This window comes from Hipposideros armiger, unplaced genomic scaffold, assembly GCF_001890085.2.
Source record: "Hipposideros armiger isolate ML-2016 unplaced genomic scaffold, ASM189008v1 scaffold_121, whole genome shotgun sequence".
NCBI lineage: Eukaryota > Metazoa > Chordata > Mammalia > Chiroptera > Hipposideridae > Hipposideros > Hipposideros armiger.
The window spans coordinates 1,010,845-1,026,348 of NW_017731471.1; the positions used below are offsets into that span (position 1 = coordinate 1,010,845).

The following is a 15,504-nucleotide window of genomic DNA, read 5'->3' on the forward strand; positions in this document are numbered from 1 at the left end:
TTTATCTCTTTTTCTGAGCTACACCTCTACTGAAACCTTGTGGTTTCAATACTTAAAAGTAAGGAACAATAGGCTATCAAAGAAGGGTGGATACCCAAGTTTCTGGAGTGTGACACACATAGTAGAGAGCAATCTGGGCCCCTGATACTCTAAATATGTGTGAAGTAGAGAGTACTAACATTAAACTACCAAGATCTGACTAGAAATCCCTCAGTTCTACCAAGAATTGTAAATGTTTTTTTGGTAGTGTTTCTTCTTCCCACCCTCTCATACATGTTTTGAATCCGTTCTTGATAGTGTGAATTTGATCTGTTCAGGATTCAATCTCTTCACAAGCTTCTCTTGCCCATAATTAGGGGAAATAAACAAATTCTGCACCCCAAACCAAAGAAAATGCAGAACAACATGGGTAATCTTTAATAAACAGCCAAGTTTGTGGTAGAAAGGAGTCAGAGGGGAAGGAAGCAGGATCAGACAGCCTGAACACAAGGCTCAAACACAACAGAGACCTAGATGAAGAAGAAGCACGCTAGTTCCAGGAAGAAAACAAGGGAAGATAAACCTCTCCTTATCAATTCAAATGTGCAATTCCAGGCATGTTAGCTGGAATTGCTCCCAACACAGGGCTTGAACCAGCTGAGCAACCTCAGGAGCTCCCTGGGAGAAAGAAATCTGGAGCAACTTGTGATGGGCAGAAGATGAAAACTTCTTATTAAAAATCTGTTTTGCAACACATGCCAAATAGGATTTTGGTACTCTGAGGAAACCTCCTTAGTTCCCTGAATGTTGGGAGCTGACTGGGAGCAGTCAAGGGACCCTCAGACTGCAAGCTGGTTAGCTGCAGGCCTCCATGACAGGGTGAGCAGTCTAAGACAGCCTAGAAAACAGTGCTCTTAGCTGGAGACAAGTGACAGCTCAACACAGCGCCAGTGCGATGTGAAGAATCAAAAGACTAACCTGTTGCTAGCTAACACATGGAGTTGTGGACACTTTCAATTCATATGCTTATCATTGCTTAGGAGATTTAGGGGACCAAAATTCCTTTAAGGGAATTGATCTCTTGCAGTTTCTATTTGCTAGATGTAACCTTGCTTAGGGGAAATTTTTTCCCCACACCCTTCTGCCAGAAGGGAATTACCAGTAGGGAACTGATCCCTGCAAAGAGGAAATTGCCTCCTCAATATAAGCTTGTTGCAAACAACAAACTGAGTCACTGACTAGCCACTCAGCAGTGAGTGAACCTCCCTAGCCCAACTTTCATTTCTGTCTCTTTCGTTTCGCCGCTCCTCGCTCTGGTCCTCTCAGGTCCGCCGGGATTCCCCTGGCTGGGTGAGTGGGTCTCGTCACCTGAAAATGAGCAAATCAGCAAAACAAAAAAAGATTATGCGGTCAGAGGAGGAAAAAAATGCTTCTTATTTTTGGTCACATGTCTTAAGAGCTCAGAGCAATCATCTTGTAGTTTTGAAGCTTCCCGAGAGACAAGTTTCTTATTTTAGAGAAAATCTGACTAGAGAAAGGTGAGCAACAGGAATGTGTACCAAGAACTTCTCACAGGTATGCTGTTTTTTTTTTCTTTACCTTTGATCAGCATCCCAGCAATATACACAGAATTATGGGAAGAAATCCTTTCCCAGCATGTTACAAAGATATAGATAGCATTACTAGAATCTGAGAGATCAAGAAACTAATTTTTTTTCTTCAAAGTAACTCATTCAGAAATTTCACCGTAGTCAGTGGTATTACATGGAGATGGCATAGCATTTATTATCATGTTAGCCAATAAGCCTTGTTTCCTACTGCTTACACCTTTCTACCTACACTCAATACTTAAGCAGCTCTTAATAATCTGGGATCCAAAGAGATATCTGTGCTCCTATGTTTTGCACCATTATTCACAAAAGCCAAGATATAGAAACAATCTAAGTGTCTAACAATAGATGAGTGGATAAATAAATGTGGTATATATGTACAATAGACTATTCAGCTGTAAAAAATAAGGAAATCCTGCCATTTGCAATAATATGGATGGACCTTGAGGACATTATGCTAAGCGAAATAAGTCACACAGAGACAGACAAATAGTATATGATCTTGCTTATATATGGAATCTAAAAAAATCAAACTCATAGAAACAGAGAGGAAATCTCTGGTTGCCAGAAGTCGGGGTGGAGGTAGGGGAATGGGGTGAAGGTGGTTAAAAGATACAATTTTCCAGTTATAAGATAAGTAAGTTCTGGGGATGTAATATACAACATGACTGTAGCTAGCAATACTGTTTTTTATATTTGAAAGTTGCTAAGAGAGTAGATCTTAAAAGATTTTATCACAAGGAAAACAATTTTGTGTAACTGTGAGGTGATGAGTGTTAAACTTATTGTGGCAATCATTTAGCAATATATACATATATCAAAGCATTGTGTTGCACACCTTCAACATATACAGTGTTATATGTCAATTATATCTTAATAAAACTGGAGAAAAAAGAATTTGGGATCCCATGTACATCCTAAGTTAGGTGCTTCTGTAACTGCTGGGTAGAATATGCTGTGCAAATTATCACATTGCTTTAGAAATATACTTCCACTTTCAGTCTAATAATCTCTCTAAAATAGCATATGCAATTTTAGAGTTAATTTTTATTTTGGCCACTGCAGTTGTTCTTGACTGGTTTTTACCACACCTCAGAAGCGCCAGGAGTCAGCAGTTGGAAGGAAGGGGTAGAATTCTAGATAGCACTCTGGGCTCACTTTCCCCACAGTCCATGCAGTAGAGTTGGGGAACAGGCATCAAGGTCTGTATTTACACCACTTGTGCTGAGTTGGTAAGAGCACTGAATTTGAGATCAAGAGGCCTAGATTTGAATCTCAATCCATACTACATACTAAGGGCCAAGTCATGTTACCGATCTGGGCTCCTTTCATCTTCTGAAGAACTTCATGGATGTTATATGGCAAGATTGTAAATTTTAAAGTGCTAAGAAATTTTGAGGTATCTTTTCTGGGTATCAATCCCATAGACCCCTCAGACTAGAGCATGCATTGTGGATCACCTCCTCTCTCATCTCCTTCATCCCCAGCCAAATTTTTGAATAATAACACTATCAAAAAACTTCCAAGAGTAGAAATGGAAGCATCCATGCATCCCAAGTTCATAAAGAAAACATAGAATATTTAAAAAATAAGCTATGTATATTTTAATTTGTGGCAAGCTTTCAGCTGAGGCTATTAGTTAGCTATATTTCGCAAATGGCATGGAGTGTTACTTGGAGTTTCATACTCTCAGGTTCTGTGTGAATCATGAAACCCTGTTTTCTAAAAACCCTCACCAGAAGGCCCCTTTGTACAAGCTCAGGAATGACTTTGAAGGACACAGGGGTATGGGGAGCTGGGGGTGGTAAGTGGAGCTATCGTGTCATCAGCCTCGGTAAAGAAGCTCAAAAATTCTTCTGAGGCATGATAACACTTGTAAATGTGACACAATTAGGCTTCTGTTCTCAGAGTTAAGCTTATCTACTGCTGGAAAATTGTTTGATTTGGGTGCTGACCTACTGCATGGAGACAGTTCCCTCAGTTACGCTCTGTAGTAGGTCGGCCCCAGGGAAACAGTGAGGTCAAAGACTGCTGTTCCCTGTTGGGCCAGCTCTGACCTTCAGGGGCTAGGAGTTGTTGAGGAGAAATTTTACATTATGAAGCAAGTGGCTTGAAGTGTGTGTATGTGTTTCACTCTCTGCTCAGCTTTGTTGACCTTGGGAGGGTTGTGAGCTGATTGTTTTCTGTAGCGATACACAGGGTAACGATGGACTTGATAACTGAGGGTTAGAGCTAGTTCCAATTACCTCAATAGTTATTTGGTTCAGGGACAAACTGAAGACAAGGCCATGGGAATTGTTTGACATCAAGTCCAAACTCAAATAGGCTATGCCTGTTGTTCACAGAATGTGGTCCCTGAACCAGTAATATCAACATCACCTGGAAAGTTGGGGAAAACTCAAATTCTCGGGCCTCTTTACAGACCAAATGAATCTAAAACTTTGGGGTTGGGGCCCAAAAATCAGTGTTTTAAAAAGTCTTCCAGGGCCGGCCGAGTGGCACGTTGGTTAAGAGCTGGCTTGGGACGCCAGAGGGCCCCGGTTTGGATCCCACATATGAGAGCCAGTGACACTGCCCTCTACAACTAAGACAGCTGGGCTACTGTGAGTCACCGGTGATAGTAGGCTGCAGCCCCTGCTGCAGTGGGTTGTCATGGGCTACCATGTGTAGCCAGCAGCCAGCGTGAGGCCAGCAGCCACAGTGAGCGGCCGTCTAGAAGCCGGCGACTGATCTGCCTCGCCCGGGAAGAGTACAATGATGGTGCCAACTTGGGCCAGTGAAGCAATGTCCGCCACAACTAGACTGAAGAACAAAAGGACAGCAACTTGTCTGTTCCCCTGCTCCCAATTCCCCAGCGCTATTCCCATTCCCCAATTCCCCAATTAAAAAAAAAAGTCTTCCAGGTGATTCTGATTCATGCTCAAACTTGAGAACTGTTGGGTTAAGAGCTTCTCATCCCTAGCTGCACTCTTGAGGCATTTGTTTTAAAACACAGATTCTGGAGCAGAGCTCAGGAAGTCCCTGTTTTTTTTTGTTGTTGTGTTGTTTGTTTGTTTGTTGTTTTTGTTTTCTAGGAAGTCCCTGTTTTTAATCCCTAGGAGATTCTGTTGCTCAGCAGGATTGAGAATCACAAACACATTATCTCCTTATGGACAATACTGAGGACTATGCTGAGTTTTTGTCACAGGCCTTCCATCCCCTTATCTGGAGCACAGATTAGAGTTTTAGGATTAGATGGCATTTCCTGGCTCAGCTCCTATCTTTGTGATGGAATCAAGGCCTAGGCAGAGAGTGATGCCTGTGTTTCTTAGAAGGGAAGCTAGAGTGTCTCTGCCTATTAGTCTCTTCTGTCTCTCTTCCCTTTAAGGACTTGAAGAAGCAATTAGCTACATATGATATAGAGGCTTGGAAGAAGAGGCTCTGCAGAAAGAGTGAATGGGAATGGTGGTTGCCAAAATATAGTTACTGTTAGTCCCTGAATCTTCTCTGTTTCAAACTAGGCATTTCTAGTTCCCTCAGTTCTTTTGTCATCTTCCAATTATTATCAGCTCTGCTAGACACATAATCTATGACCTTGGGCCAGGCACTTCTTCTGCTTTCATTTCTCCATTATAGAATTGGGACTATGCCTGTTATCGCCCAAAGTGTGAAGAGGGCAGGCAAGGCTGAGGGAAGGACCAATGAGGAGAGACTACCTACATTTGCCAAGGTATAAAATGCACAAGGTAATAAAACTAACTCCATTACACAGTGAATTTTTTGGGAGGGCGGGTAGAAGTCTGAACTCATCACACTTGTTTTAAAAGTGGTTTATAAGGGAAAAAAATTTCATGCATGCAAATACTGAACCCTGGAGCAACAGTGAGATAATGTGAACTTCTGTTTGCAGTTGAGTTGATTCATTATTTCACATGTCCTTTTCTTGGCTTCCTGTCATAGTAGAGGCATATAGAAACAGGGTAATGTTCATATACATGTAGAGGAATGCATGTTGATTACAGGCAAATATGGTTATATTAATTGAGGTTCTATGTGTTAAACATTTTACTTACATCACTCTATTTAATCCTTACAGTAACCTTGTGAGATTTTTATTGCCTTTTACAGAAGACTGAGTTGACGTGATCTGACTTAGTGAAGTAGACACAATGTCAAACAGAGGCATGATTTGAACTCAGATATGTCTGATTTGAGGGAGCTTTTGTTCTTTTACAATCACCGGACTTGCTGTCGGTTCCCTGACCCTCATAGTAAAACTTGTTTAAGAAGCCAGCCAGGCTGAAGTGAGCTCTTACTGGTAGGATTTGATACAGGGAAAATATATGATGTGCTCCAGATGACGCACTGAACTAAGGCTAAAACCTAGGTTTTTGTTTTTTATTGTCTGCCAAACCAGAAAGTGCATCTTATGGCCAAAAGATGAAGCAGTCCTTTGCTACAGCAATGCCAACACTGATCAAGAAATCAAGAAAGGAGCTAGGGTGTGCCTACCACTCCCTGGTTCTGAAATAGGGTCCTGACATTTCAGATTGGCAGAGAAGATCCTTGGAGAGCCATCCAAAAGGCAAACATGATACAAGGTCACATTATCAGGGACAGAGTGTACCTACAATTAGGAAGTCAGCCTTCTTTTGGGCTATACATTGGTCTAGGCTTTTTAAAGCTTCAGTTCTGGATTTCAAAATATAAATGGACAAAGTGAAGGGGATAGAAATGAACAATCAAATATGTTAACCAAAGAAGAGGTTCAGGCTTTATTAAAAAACAGGGCCGGCCGAGTGGCGCGATGGTTAAGAATTCGCTTGGGATGCCAGAGGGCCCCGGTTCGGATCCCACATATGAGGGCCAGTGACACTGCCCTCTACAGCTAAGATGCTGAACAACAGCTCAACCTGGAGCTGGGCTGCCCTGAGTCGCCGGCGACGGCGTGGGCTGCAGTCCCTGTGGCAGTGGATTGCCATGGGCTACCATGTGTGGCCAGCAGCCAGCGTGAGCGGCCAGCAGCCGCAGTGAGCGGCCGTCCAGAAGCCGGCGACTGATCTGCCTCGCCAGGGAAGAGCGCAATGATGGTGCCAACTTGGGCCAGTGAAGCAACATCCTCCACAACTAGATTGAAGAACAAAAAAAAAAAACGACAGCAACTTGTCTGTTCCCCTTCCCCCAATTCCCCAGCACTGTTCCCATCCCCCCAATTCCCCAATAAAAATCTTTTAAAAAAAACAAAAACAAAAAAACAAAGGCATTTATTTAAGCAAAAAGAATTGCAACCCAGGAGACATAGATTCAGGTAGCAACACGTAAATTGTGCTCTGGAGAGAACAAAGAAAGGTAGGGTTAACAAAGACAAAACCCACAAAATGTTAATTCTTTCATGCAAATGAAGGATTGCTGGCTAGATTAACAGGGATTGGAGAGTTCCAGTATGCAAACGAGGGGGAAAAGCTGCCAGGAGGAAGTAAATTTCATTTGTGTTCACATAGCAGTTGTTTCAGGATGAGTTTAGCAACTTAAGAGCAGCCCTGAGAATTAAATGTACATAGGCCTTGACTTAATAGCCTCCTGACCCTATTTTAATGGATTCTCTTAGAAATGCATATTCTATTTTATTTTCTCCATTATCAAATATATTTATTTTATTTATTTGAAAAGCATTTGTATAGTTCTTACTGTGTGCCAGGTGCTTGGATATATTACCACATTTAGTCTTCAACAACTTCATTCAATAGATACAATTATTATCCCAGTTTTACAGATGAATAAATAGAGACTCTGAGAAATTAAATATTTGCCCAAAGCCAGAAAGTCAATAAGTGGCAGGGTCAGAAGGTAATCGTTGGCAATCTGGCTCCAGTCCCCATACTCTCAGCCACTGTACTGTACTGCCTCTCAAGACTGCAAGCAGAATTCTAAAACCATAGATTCAGAGTTAGAAAGGCCATTTAAAAGACTTTTAGCCCAACCTCCCAACCAATACAGGAATCCCCTCTATGCATTCTCTGCCCTGCTTGAACATTTACAGTGCCTGGAGCTTAGGATCTCAAAGGCAACCCATTCCAATATGGACCAACCCTGATTGTAAACAAGTTTATCTTTAAAGTGAGCTGAAGAAGAGAATCTATTCCGCTCATGTTTGCTGAGCCCATGTAATGTTTAAAACACTCTTATTTGTTATATAGAAAGATAAGCAATATATGATCCCTGTCCCTTACAGAATCTTAAGACAAACATGCATATGATGGCAGAATGTGGTACATGTTATAATATAAAGGTGAGCTGCAGGAGTACAGAAGAAAATGAAACTAATTCCAAAGATGGGAGTTAGGGAAGGCGTCATAGAAATGGTAATAACTCAGCTCTATCTTGAAGTTGGGCAAGATTTCAACAAGCACACCTGAGGCAGAAATATCAAATAAGCACAAAAGTGCTCTCTTATGGCCGCCTTTCAGATAGCTGACAAGAGCCAGGTGATGCACTGAGCCTGGTTTCCCCCTGTCCCCTCAGCTGTTTTGCTTTTCATTTTATGTTTAACAGCTTGGGCTCTGGGTTTGGATCCCACTTCTGCCACTTGTTACCAGGGCCACATTAGGATTGTGTGGGCCCTAGGTGCATTTACCTTGTGGACCACTTCCTCCATTGAAAAAAAATAAAAACTACAAAAAATTAGACTTTACAACAGTGTTGGTATAAAGACAAATATATTGATATATATTAAAATATTTACTTCACCCTAAAAGTTCATTTTTCTTCTGATTTAAAAAGAGACAATAACATATGGAACCATAAAAGACCCTGAATAGCCATGGCGATCTTGAGAAATAAGAACAAAGTCAGAGGTATCACAATACCTAACATCAAATCATACTACAAGGCTATAGTAATCAAAACAGCATGGTACTGGCATAAAAACATACACATAGATCAATGGACCAGAATAGAGAGCCCAGAAATAAATCCATGCCTATATGGTCATTTAATCTAAGACAATGGAAGCAAGAATTTACATTGGTGTAAAGACAATCTATTCAATAAATGGTGCTGGGAAACCTGGACAGACACATGCAAAAAAAAAAAATGAAGCTGAACCACCTCCTTATGTCTTATACAAGAATAAATTAGAAATGGATTAAAGACTTAAATGTAAGATCTGAAACTATAAAACTCCTAGAAGAAAACATAGGAAGTAAATTTGCAGACATTACCCTTAGTAATATTTTTACTGATATAGCAACTTGGGCAAGAGAAGTAAGAGAAGAAATAAACATATAGGATTACATCAAACTAAAAAGGTTTTGTGTTTTTAAGATTTTTTTAGTTGGGGAATTGGGAAAGGGGAACAGCCAAGTTGTTGTCCTTCAATCTTAGTTGTGGAGGGCACAGCTAGCTCATCTCCCAAGTCCAGCTGCCATCTGGCCACCTGTAGGCAGCTCCCTACCGCTTAGCTCAAGGAGACATGTTCAATCTTAGTTGCAGGTGGGCACAGCCCACTACCCCATGCGGGAGTTGAACCAAAGACCTTGTTGTTAGGAGCAGGTGCTCTCACCAGCTGAGCTATCCTGCCACCTGTTGGCATCTCAGCGGCAGCTCAGCTCGGGTGCAGCTCACTAGCCCATGTGGGAATCGAACTGGCGACCCTGTTGCTCAGAGCTCACACTCTTAACCAACTGAGCCACTTGGCAGGCCCTAAAAAGTTTTTTCACAGCAAAGGAAACCATCAATAAAACAAAAAGGCATCCTACTGAATGGGAGAAGATATTTGTCAATGATATATCTGATAAGGGGTTAATATCCAAAATTTACTTTAAAAACTCATTCAACTCAACACCAAAAAAACAAACAACCCAATTAGAAGAGACACTTTTCTAAAGAGGACATACAGATGGCAAACAGACATGAAAAAATGCTCAACCTCACTAATCATTAGAGAAATGCAAATAAAAACCACAATGAGATACCACCTCATTCCAGTCAGAATGGCTATCATCAATAAGTCAAGAAACAACAAGTGCTAACGAGGTTGTGGAGAAAAGGGAACCCTCGTGCTCTGCTGGTGAAATTGCAGATTGGTGCAGCCACTATGGAAATCAGTGTGGAGGTATCTCAAAGAACTGGAAATGGAACTGCCTTATGACCCAGCAATTCCACTCTTAGGTATCTATCCAGAGAAACCCAAGATGCTAATTTGAAAAAATATATGGACCCCTATGTTTATTGCAACACTATTCACAATAGCCAAAACATGGAAATAACTGAAATGCCCATTGCTAGATGACTGGGTCAAGAAACTGTGGTACAGGGGCAGCTGGTTGGCTCAAGTGGTTGAAGCACAGTGCTCATAGCACCAAGTTTGCTGTTTTGATCCCTTCATGGGCCATAGAGCTGCGCCCTCCACAACTAAATTGAAGACAAATACTTGACTTGGAGCTGTTGGATGGAAGGGCACACTGTTCCCCAATACAATTTCTTAAAAAAAAAAGTAAAGAAACTGTGGTACATTTATAAAATGGAGTATTACTCAGCCATAAAGAAGAACAAAATCATACCATTTGCAACAATATAGATGGACCTAAAGAACATTATGCTAAGTGAAATAAGTCAGACAGAGAAAGACAAATACCACATGATCTCACTTATATTTAGAATCTAAAGAACAGAATAAATGAACAAACTAATCAGAAACCGTCTCAGAGATATAGAGGAAAAACTGAGGGCTGCTAGATGGGAGGGAGGTGGGGATGAGGGAGAAGGTGAGGGGATTTGAAAGCACAATCGGTAATCACAAGACTGCCATGTGGATACAAAAGACAGTTTGGGGAATATAATGAATAATGTTGTAAAGGTTTTGTACAGTGTCAGGTGTGTACTTGTTTTATTAGGGAGACCACTTCATGGATGGTGTAGGTGCCTGACCACTGCAGCAGTGTACACCTGAAGCTGAATAATATTGGATGTCGACTATAGTCATATATATATATATATATATATATATATATATATATATATATATAGTCTCAGGATGTGGGGTACTGAAAAGGGAATAGAGTCAGTGGAACTGTAACAGCTATATACAATGTCAGAGGGGTAGTAGATTGTGGGTGGGAGGTTATCACTTTGTGAGAGGTATAAATGTCGAACTATTTCATTGTTTTGTACATCTGAAACTAATAAAAAAAGAGAATAAAAATAAGAAAAACAAAATAAAAAAAGAATAACAACAACAAAAAAGAAAATAAAGCATTTTTATAGGCCCCTAAACGTATTGTGGGCCTTAGGCACTATACCTACCATGCCTAATGGATAAATCATCTCTGTTCATTACCGTTAAACTCTAAGAGACTCAGATTCCTCATCCATAAAATGGTAATAATGCTATAACACCTATATCATAGTGTTGTGATAAGGATTAAGTGAGATCTTGCATGACATACGAGTACATTAGCACACAATAAATGGCACTAATAAATGTTAGCTATACATATGTAGGATGACCATATAATTTACCACCCAAAACAGAATACTTTTGAGAGTGGAAGGAGGTAATAATTGAATGGAATGACAGCAACAGGCATAAACTGGGACCCAATAGTCACTTTATATATATATATATGTGTATATATATATATATATGTATATATATATATATATGTATATATATATACATATATATATATGTATATATATATAACTTACTTTCCTAATCTTTCACCATGCTAGTCACCCTCCTTTAGACACTCAGCCCATTTTGTCAATGGCTCATTTAAAATGTGGTGAACAGAAAAATTCTAGGTATGGTCTAACCAGAGGAACAATTTTTTATTCACGTATCAACTGCTTGAGCAGCTCTATAACATGGCTGGTCCATTGAACAAAATCTTTAGTTGTTTATAATTTCTTAAACATTACCAACAGTAAAGATTTTCAAAATTATATCTATGAAGTCTTTTACTACCTTAGAATGTTACTGATCTGGGCTCAGAGACTTTAACTCCTATAACATTTTGTTTGTTTATTCCTACGTTAGAGCATTTACATCCATGTAGCATAATTTACTTGTGTACAAGTAAGTGAATCCACCTTTCTGTCAATCATTGCTCAAGGGCAGGGACCATGACCTATACATCTTGTTGATATGAGCATCACCTAGCACAGTATCTGAAACAAAGTAGGTACTCAATAAATGTTGCAGGAAATAAATTCACACACGAATGCATGAATTTAAAACAGCTATATATTCTCTTACCAATACTTCAACTATCTTGGCATTTACCACCGTTAGCCATATTTATTCTTTCCCCCACCCCCCAACTTGGAAACGTTGATAGTTGTTTTAACTTGGAAGCTATAAATAAAATAAAGTTGAGTAGTCTGGGTTTCTCTTTGTTATCTTATGTGCATTACCTTATATCTAAGGTGACCAGATGTTGCAGTCTGCTGCAACTCCATTAACGCTTTTTATGTTTGCTGCCCCTTTCATCCTCAAAAGTGTCTTGATTTGGTTGATAAATTATGTATGGTCATCCTTCTTATGACAACTTCCTTTGTCTTTTTCTTTTGAACATAACTTAAGAAGTCCTTCCTGTTGTCCCCGTATGTCTTATTTTTACAGACATGTACATTTTTACATTTATCCTGGGTAATATATGTTACAGTTTATGTTCCAGAAAAGCCAAATAAAAAGGATAGGTTTAAATTGCAGAGAGTAAAGCTTAGAAGATCAGGATTGGGAGGAACCACTAAACAAATACTTCTATAAACTACTGAGAGGTTTGTAAACTCTCCTTCCATGGAGACCGTGACAAACAGGTTTAGCATTCTTCTGTTGTGTGTTAGGCATAAGCCTGCTTTAAGGTCTTGATGACCTTTAGAAGTCCGTCCCAGCTCTGAGATTCTCTAATTTTTAAAGCTAGATTAGCAATAAAGGTCATTGGGTTATATCTGGGGCTAGGATCAGCAGATGATCCCAGGATGGATAAAGCCATAAGGCAAGAAAATCTGTTAGGAAAGGAGCAGATGGATGGCAGTCTAGGTACCTCTTAGTGGAATTTCCAGATCCATTGTTCCCAAGCTGGATTTTCCAACCTCATCTATGGAAGTCAAGGGCAGTGGTAGCCTATGCCCTATTCTGCCCGAGTCATACTTCTACTCACTTTGCCACCTAAGAGATGCTGGCCTAGCTCCTGGGATAGGAAAGGCCAGAGTGCCCAAAGCCCCATGTGCTCTGAAAGCTCCCTAGTGCCTGGGAACTAAGTAAATGTCAGTTCTCAGGATTAGCCTCTTGCATAATCTTGTTATTTAACGTCAAGCCTTTCCAGTATTAGTGAAGTACAGCTCTCCTGCCCAACTCCCATGACACCCCCACCTTCATTTCCAACCCCACGCAGCACTGTTTTTTGTTGTGCAAGTAAAACTCTGCCTTGATGAACTACATGGTAGCTTTCAGTTCCCCTCTTGGGCTTTGCTGAAATGGCTCAGCAATTTAAACGTGGTTGAAACCCTCCAGCAGGTTCAAGAGGATCTCTGTAGCCGTCTCAGCAATACAGAACATTTCTTTCCCTGGCCCTCTCCATTTGGCTCCATGGCCTCGCAGTTCAGTCCTGCTTTCCTCCAGGAGCATAAGGAACTCCAGCTGGTGAGTAGCATACCAGGAGGCTGTGGGCTGACCAGGAAACTGATGGCTCAGTGCCCAGCAACAAACATTTGGCCTGAGTATCCAATATCCACTTGGTAGATATTGGGCCATTAATTGAATTCTAGGTTGCAGATGAGGAAGCTGAGGATGAGGCAAGTATATAACTTGAGCATAGCTGGTAAGTGACAGAGCTGGGACCTAAAGCCAGGTTTTGCAGACTTCAAAGCTGACCCTGCTTCAGGTCCAGATAGCCCAAGAATGTCCCACCCCTTTTGCTTACTTTCCAGGAATGGAATGGGTTGAAAAGATCAGGTGCTCCCTGTACGATTTTTCACTGGGTTTTAGAGAATGCAAAAGCTTAATCTTCTTCGCACTCAGGCAATGTGCAATCATTCAGCAGCCCTGCCTGCTGAGAGATGCAATGGTGAACGACTTGTATAGGCCTGTGTAAACTGTTAAAAGTTAGGTCCCCTTGTGGTACAGTCTTGGGGCAGAGTCAAAACACAAATCCAACTTCAAAAGCTTTTTCTTAAAGAGAACCTTTTCTGTTGATTTTCTTAATGGGACAATGCACGGTTTTACATAGCATGTCAAACAGTAAAGCTTGATAAAATTTCTCTTCTCTTGTCCAGCCCCTTAAAGACTCCACAGCCACAGTTCAAATCTCTGTCTCTTCCCCTCACCCCACCCCACAGCCATTCTCACTCTTTTTCTTCCTTACTCCATGCTGTTCTCTCTACTTCTTCCTTCTCAACGCACCTAAAAATTTGTTCTCTTTGCCTTCAGGCTTCTGGGATAGTGTAACCCCCTGGGTTGTCAATCTGGTTTCTTGCTCTGGATGTTTGTTTCCTGCAGGGAGTACCCCCACCCCCGTGCCCAATTCTGGTCAATTATAAATTCTGGTCTCCTTCTTGTTAAATATGGATGATGTAACACCTATTGGGAAAAAAATTAAAACAAAAATTTTAAATCTTTTTTTCAGTGAAGAATTTGCTATTCAGGCAGTCCACGGCATATAATATTTTGGGGGAAGATGTTCTAGGTTGAAGTGAGGTAGATCAAACTTTATTTTCTTATAAAAACAGTTTTAGAAATAAGGGGTTACATTTTAAGCTGAATGCCTGATGCCAATTTTTTTTTCATTAAAATGACCATAAATATCATATTTAATCAAATGCTAAGTCCTATGCTTGTAGACTAAATTTTATATTTATGGTAAAAATACATTCCAAATTTTTAAATTTAGTTCCAATGAAAAATATTCTAATCCTAAGACAAATGTATACGAGCATGTTTTGATTTTTTGATTCAGAAAATATGGACGGCATAAATTATTTTTTTCTAAAATGTATATAAATTAAGTAGAGCAACAAAGTAACTATCATAATAAAATTGCATTAAATAGGACATAGTCTGCTATAGAAAAATTCTTATTTCTTCACAATCCCTGACTGATTTTGAATACTATAACCTGACAAGTTTGGTTCTGTGCCCCGTCCCCACCATTTTAAAAGCTCTGCATCATACTGCCGTAAATAGCACTGTTTGGGTCTCTGCCCAGATTCCTCCCTATTCACTCCTTTGACAGTCTCCTGTCTCCTCTCACCTGCCGGGCATGATAAGCCTAGTTCCACACCTACTCTAGAAGCCTTTCATTTTGACCTCCTTTAAGAACTTCTCTCCTCTCTGGCTTACAGGTCTCAGCTTCCTGCTCTGTCATTGCCTCTGAATGCTCCATTGATTGCAGTCACACCAGCAGCTTCCACTAGCCCTGTCCCTATGGAAATTTTAGCAATAAGTCTTGTCCCTTTCTGTCCTTTGTCAGGGCAAGGCATTTGAATGTTTGGAGAAGTTTGAGTGTTTATACTTTTCCTTCACTTAAGATTTCCTATAACAAACAGGGATAGATGTTAGGGGTCCTATTGGTATCCCTTGTCATCTATGAGAGCAGAGAACACATGAATCTGGCAGTGTTGTCTTGTTCTCTTCCCCCTTCCACACAACACTTATGCAAGACATATTTACTTATACTGCTACGTACTTCTTCTTCCTCTTCTGCTCATCTTCCTCTTTCTCCTTCTCCTTCTTATATTTACTTTTACAATGAAATCTCTCATCCTTTGATCTATTTTCTTCTTCTTGCCTAACAAAGTCAAAACACCTTAAAGCACTGACCACCTAGTATTAATCAATCTACTCATCTCAGTCATTATGCCAGGGGGCTGCCTTAAAATCGAAATTGAAGCTATTATTACAGCATTGCTTTTTTTTTCCCTAAAGATTTTATTG

At 40.3% G+C, this 15,504-nt stretch overlaps 1 protein-coding gene across 11 annotated transcripts in view; it reads left to right on the top strand.

Moving 5' to 3' along the window:
- Nucleotides 1-1,225: 1,225 nt before the first annotated feature.
- Nucleotides 1,226-15,504, top strand: part of LOC109385651 (toll-like receptor 13) — a 22,327-nt gene continuing 8,048 nt past the window's right edge. Inside the window, exons 1-3 of one of the 11 annotated variants that reach the window (XM_019648144.1) lie at nucleotides 1,226-1,554; nucleotides 5,205-5,314; nucleotides 13,087-13,215. The gene's annotated coding sequence lies outside the window, so the exon portion shown is untranslated. Of the gene's footprint in view, nucleotides 1,555-5,204; nucleotides 5,315-12,981; nucleotides 13,216-15,504 lie in introns of those variants that run through there. The other 10 variants (XM_019648146.1, XM_019648150.1, XM_019648153.1 and 7 more) reach the window with 10 other exon arrangements.